Here is a 6,638-nt window from a genome sequence, read left to right on the forward strand (position 1 = left end):
CAATGTTATCATTTATATGAAAGGCAGAATTAGCATTTTTATTACCATTTTTCCTCCTGTATCTCAGAAATGGTATCATTCCTGAAATCAGCAGAATTATGCAAAGAGGATTATGAGATGCAAAGTGAGATGCCAACCCCTAGTTTCCTTTTCATCTGTGCAAGCTTCTGTAAGAAGTTCATGAGTTTTAGTAGAGTTAATCTGATTCATTGAGGTCTAAAAGGGATCTATAGATCACAAAGTCAGCCTTGTAAATAGCACATATTGAGAACAATTTGAAGTGATTTTTTGTGGTAACAGAGATCATGTCTTTTATTTAAAAATGCTACTTACTGGTCTAAATGTGTCGCCATCACTGTATTGCCATCATTGCAATAGGAATCCGATAAAGAACTTGCCTTATACAAAATCTCTAAGGAGTTTCATTTTGCTCTCATTTTGGTAGGATGTGATCATATTATTTGCATTTCTAAATATGAGAATATCTGAAGAAATAGCACATTTTGAATTCACAGAAATTCCAAAGGCTACTCACATAAACCTTAACATTTCAGCTGGGGTGTACCTTACAGCTCACTGTCACATTGGTCCCAGAACCACTGAATTGCAGAGGTTGGAAGGGATGCCTGGAGGGCATCTGGTCCAACTGCTCTGGCCAAGCAGGAAACTAATCTAAACAATGAAATCATTGTTTGGGAATTTGGAAATCCTATGAATGTCAGCTACATAAATTACTGTTAGAAACCAGGTGAAAATAGGCCATGCTCAACCAGACATTTAACAAAACGAGCTCAAACCCTGTATCTTTCCTTATAATACCTACAGCTGTAAAAACAAATGAACCTTTCACATGTTTTCGCTCCCCCCACACCTTGGAAATACCTGTGCGTGTGCACACAAACCCATACAGCAGTTCCCTGAGACAGAATCCAGCTCTGACCACCGACATACGTTCTTACCTACGCCGCACATGTTGAGCTGTCACATCGCCTACGGCACAGCCCGACACCGAGGATGAGAGATAGGCAGGGAATGCTTTGAAGCTGCTCTGTCAGTGCTCGAGACTGAAGGATTATCCAACTGTTCTCAATAGTGCTACCAGCTGCAATGTATTCTCACTTAGACATTCTTGAAAGCAAAGTGGTCTGGTCATCTGGAAAGGTGAAATATCCCATCATTTTGTTCTCTCACTGAGGGGACAGTGAGACTGTGATTGATAGGAAAAGACTCCTAAATGAGAGGTCCCAGATAATCTTTGTGGCCCATTTTTGGGTGTGTTTTTTATTTTTTCTCTCAGCTTTATTGACGAATGAATGTCAGTGTTTTATAACAGAAACCCCTACACAAGTTAGTAATATTTCAGGGGTTATAGGTTACCATGGTTTGGCAGGAAATATAAGGTTTAGTTAATATTTTGTATGTTGTTGTTTTGTTGCACTTATCATCTAAACTCTTCATGAGAAATAGAAATTTTACTAATTATATATGGAATTTATCTTCAGCTTTTTAAGAGTAAAAGGAACAGACCAGAGCGAGCTATTTACCCAAGAAAAAATTATTGCAAATGAAAGTGATTATCATTTGAGATATTGTCTCCTCAGGAAAAAGATATACAGCAGTATGACTAATTTTTTCTTTTTCTAGGATTTGTAACAAGGTCGAAGTCATTCATCTAATGTGTTTGGGATTAAAATACAGAAAAGGGAGGTGACTCAGAGTGATGTTCAGAGTCACGGATTCCTCACACAAAAGACATCTCCAGACTCTTCACTCCTCCTTCCTCTTGCAGTGCTTTCTTAAGCACTTCCCAAGCATCTCTTATGTTGCTTCTTTAAGCTATTTCAATATTTAATCTGAACCAGCCTTTTCTTTCTTCACACCCTCCTTTCTCCTTCCTCTGTCCAAATCTTTTGCTCAAGATCTTATACCAAATAAGTGATAAAAGGTAAAAAACCAGACACTGAGTGCAAGCACAGAGTGACTGTGATTTGTGCATGTTACAAAATTGGTGACCTAAGGAAATGTTTTTGTGTAATCCTTGACCTCTCCTTTGCTACTGCAGTCATGCTTGTTTCTGTCCTGGATATTAAATCATGACTGCCACATACAAGAAGGGAAGACATTTTAATTACTGGTTTTAGTCATTCAGATGCCTTTATTCTGGCTCACATTTACTGTGATGATAATGTATCATTGCTCCCTCTGACACAAATACCCCATTCTGACACAAGTGTCTGTCCACAGAGCAATAACCTAAGCCTGAGGCCCTGTAAGTCAGCCTTTCAGGGAAGGAGAAACCAGTGACACCATGTCTGGGTATATTCTAAGTATAAATTGTTTTGTTTATGTATGTAAACCAGGCCTGGTGGTAGAAGTGGTAAAACAACACTTTGTTCCAGGCAGTTATTTCTTTAAGGAACATTTGCTTAACAGTCATGTTTGGTTGTCAGAGAATAATTATCCTAATAATAAATATTTAATCAGAGAGGAAAGGGCATAGAATATACTAGTGTCCTCTAGCTTTTTTCAGACTTTTATGCTAAAAAGGCAATTTTATGTGTCATCTCAAATGGAAATTTTGCACATGTGCCAGGAACTTGAAAAGCTAAATATAAAAGTAGCACTTAAAAACACTTGCCATAGTAATATTTTCTTCTTTAGCCAATATTCCAGTGCATTTCTTACTTGTCATTACTTCAAACTATTGGACTTTGACCCTTCTTTGAAGTTGGTGGCATATGCTGAAAATTAAGCAAGCCTTAAGTGTTTAAAGGATTGGTTTCACTTAGAAATAGCCAGTATATTTAACTTCCAGCACTAATTCTAAACTTCTGTTTTCAGCAAATTGTGTCTCATGATGACAATAAGCGCACTCATTCTGTGTGTCTGTGACTTTTTACAGTCAGTTATATACCCTGTGTTTTCCCAAAGTGCTTGTGGTCAAATCATGTGACTGTGCAAAGCCATGGCACAAAAGGTGGTGCCACCTTGAGCTGCCAAGCTTTTCAAGGAGTGTGAAGTCCAGAGTATAAAGCAAATTACAGCTTTGGTCTGATAATAATTGCATGTGATTAGCCAAGAACTAATATATGTGGATTATAACTTACAAGCTTTTTTACAAGTGACAGTATTCAAGATTTGTGGTCCAAATTCCTTGCAGAATTGAAAATCATAGCCCAAACACAGTGTGGTGGAGATTGGGATCATTTAGCAACTCATTATGTCAGAGTTTCTTTGGCAGAGTGGTAATGACTGCTCTCCATCCCTTAACTCTCTCCAGACCTGTGAGACCTCACATTTTTTTTTGCAGGAGCGTTTCTTTACCTGCTGAGGCAGATGGGAGCCCACCTCCTTGCTGTAATGCCTTTCTGCTCAGCTGAGATCCTGCTACAGAAATAATTGAGGGCATGGGGGTGGAGGATCAAGCAGCACACAGACTGCATGGTTACCTACATGCATTGTCTCAGAGATAAGCAGAAAGGATGGGTGATTGTTCCCATTAATGTCACTTCCATCTCTTTGGTACAGAAGATGGGTTGAGCCTTAATGAAGGGGCTTCGGCCAAACTGGCAGAAGAGGATTGGAGGGTCCCTTATTCCCTGTGCTCAGGGATTTTTTCCATACAAGGATATAATTGGAAATGGAGGACCTAAACTACAAACTGCAAACTTTTCCAGTGTGATGCATCCACCTCCTTGGATTAACACAATAACCACACAGAGACTTTGCAGTTGCCTTTGGCCAGAGAGTTCAGTTTTATGGAACCTGGGGGAAAGTCTGAAGTCTGTTTGTCCAAGTATAAGTTGACATTCCTACAGTATAAACACACAGGCCATAACACTCAAACCCTGTTCTACAGGTTGGTATATCCCAATTTAATCAAGCTGTTTTCCTCCATGGGGTCACGTACCAGCTGAGAAAGACAGTGGGTCATAAATAGTGAGTTGCAGTTTAACATGCCAGGGTGTCCTAAGCAGAATACAATATTTGAGACAATGCAATGATTGCAAAATCCTTAAATCCTTTCCTAACATTAGGACTGCAATTATCCCACAAACTTAATGGGAATGCTGTCATAATTGATGTCAGACATGGCTTAGTAATCTACATGAACATCACTCAGAACCACAGAATCTATTAGGTTGGAAAAGAACTCCGAGATCAAATCTAACCTGTGGACCCATCACCACCTTGTCAACCAGACCATGGCACTGAGTGCCAAGTCCAGTCTTTCCTTAAACACCTCCAGGGATGGTGACCCCACCACCTCCTTGGGCAGCCCATTCTGATATCTAATCACCCTTTCTGTGATGAATTTCATCCTAATGTCCAACCTAAACCTCTCTTGCTGCAGCTCAAGACTGTGTCCTCTAATCCTGTTGCAGGTGGCCAGCAGATAATAGACAAAAGGCAATTATTACTTCCCTAAAAAAGTGCACTGCAAATTTCTTGCTCTTGTCATGTGGTAGGGTTTGAACAAAACCCAAATTCAAGCAAAAGTTTTTACTCACTTGAAAACCCTAGGTCAGCCTGAAGTAACAATTCTGGGTACAGTTGAGAACTATCTGCTTTTGGAGACAGCATGCACAGAGGAACAGAGTGATTGGTGCCACACCTGGAGGCCTTTCACTTCATGTCCTGTGTGACTGTTAATGACTTATGCTGAAGGTTTTGAAATGAAAGATGTCTTAGACAATAAAATCTCCTTTAGCTCTATTTACATTGAAGATATAGGGGTTTTTCAGCACTGCAATACTGTGTTTCTTTTCAGATGGGTTAATTTCTGTGGTTACATCAGAAAAAAGACTGATTCATGTCAGAATCAAAATGGCTTTTGATTGCACACCGGGAAATAATGAACTGTGAACCAATAAAAAATTAATTATGAACCATGTAAAACTGCTTTCTCAACCTAAGCCATCATTGGTTTTAATTTTCTCTTTTATAAGTCTATTTGAAAGCCAAAAGAAAACAACTTGAATTCAAAGACCATTTTTAGAATCTAGCAACTAAATATTTGATCATGTTTAAGTTAATGTGTCTGTATTTTTGAGTTCTTTCATATCTTTTTTTGCTTGACTGAAATGAGTTTCAATGTTTAGGCATTTTAGTATGTTAATTAAGTGTTAATTTCTGCTGCCTGTCTCACTCCAAAATTCCATTTCTGGGAGGATATCACTTGTTAACAACCTTCATGTCAGTTCTCAAAAGGGATGACATTTTAAAAGTGGAGGAACCACTCTGAAAATGATAGATTTCATTGGAGTAGCAAGGTTAACTCAAATGTGTTTTTGTGAACTGGGCACTCTATCTTTTGAGTAATAGGTGAAGGGTAATTTTATTAAGTAACCTAAAACCTAAAATCAAGATGAAAATAAGGACATTTAGAAGGCACTCCATCTTAGACAGAACAGCCAAGTACAAGGACCTGACAGGTATGATAAAGAGCTTAGATGTTCTTCTAATATTGTTCTTGCCATAAGCCCCCAGGCTTTGTTCTACATGCTTAGTTAAACTGTTTTTATCTTACATAAATCCTGGTAAGCTACTTTAAGATCCATCAGACTACCTCAATTGCCATTTAAGTGTTTTTTCTGCACTAACTGCTTCTTGTTAAATAGTTTGACATTTATGTGTCTAGACTTGGGTTGTTTTGATATTGATTTTGGAAAGAATGATAATGGAGTATAGTGGTAATATTACTTTTGCTGTCATACCTAGTAGCAATATATCTCTTTGAACTTCTTGTGTTAGGAGCAAAATCTACACATATGTCGGTCTAAATTTAGGAGGTTCTTCAAAGCTACTATTCTGCTTTCATTATTTTTCTGCTGCTACTAACATTTCTTCCTTACATTGCTGAGAATCTTTATTTTGAGGAAAATATGTCAGAACACAAAGCTTCCAGGTCACTGTCTGCACAGGAAAGACAGTTGTGCCATCAGCTAACTCTCTCCCTCCCTTCTCCCTCACTAATGACCTTAGTGTGGGTATGGAAAGCGGCTTTCTGTGGATGCTTAAAGTGTACATAATAAGCCAATCACTTTTAAGATGTTTACTGCTATCTGCTAAATGAGATGAGCTTTAGGCTGACTTTCCAGCTCATCCCCCCCCCGCAATGTGTTTTGTTGTTTGCCTGTCTCAGATCAAAATACTGGAAAGAGTCCCATTTTTCTGGCTTTGGTTGAAATAGAGCTACCTATTGTACAACAAAACCAAAAAAATTTAGGCAGAAAATGAGGAAGTCAGCAATTTTCAAAAAAAACCCTCCACCATGAGACAGGAAGCTCTGAACTATGAGATACACAGGCCATTAAAAAGAAAGTCAACCATCATCATTTTAACACCAATACAGCTTTACTGTATTGGTATTAAAATATCACATCAAATATTGTACCAATTTTGTATGCTAAAATCTTCAAAGCCAAGCTGATGACAGTGTTGACCTTTAAAACTTCCCAGGTGCTTTCCTCAGCTTAAATTTCGAGCCTTTGATAGAGTAAGGATATGGAGGTCAGCTTTTGTGAGCAGAAATAAAGAGATTTCACCTGGAAACAACTGAGTTAGACTTTTTCATGCATTTTTTTTCTCTGTTTCTTCCACAGGGGCTTCTGTTCCTCTGTTCTCATCCACTTGCT

The 6,638-nt window shown here is 38.4% G+C and overlaps 1 long non-coding RNA gene across 1 annotated transcript; it reads right to left on the reverse strand.

The window, feature by feature from the left end:
• Positions 1 to 510: 510 nt before the first annotated feature.
• LOC137473443 (uncharacterized) lies at positions 511 to 2,206 on the reverse strand. Its single transcript, XR_010998800.1, has 3 exons — positions 2,014 to 2,206; positions 960 to 1,153; positions 511 to 672 (listed from the first exon to the last, which is right to left on the reverse strand). It is a non-coding gene; the product is annotated as an uncharacterized lncRNA (long non-coding RNA).
• Positions 2,207 to 6,638: the final 4,432 nt, after the last annotated feature.

This window comes from Anomalospiza imberbis, chromosome 4 (assembly GCF_031753505.1).
Source record: "Anomalospiza imberbis isolate Cuckoo-Finch-1a 21T00152 chromosome 4, ASM3175350v1, whole genome shotgun sequence".
NCBI classification, from domain to species: domain Eukaryota; kingdom Metazoa; phylum Chordata; class Aves; order Passeriformes; family Viduidae; genus Anomalospiza; species Anomalospiza imberbis.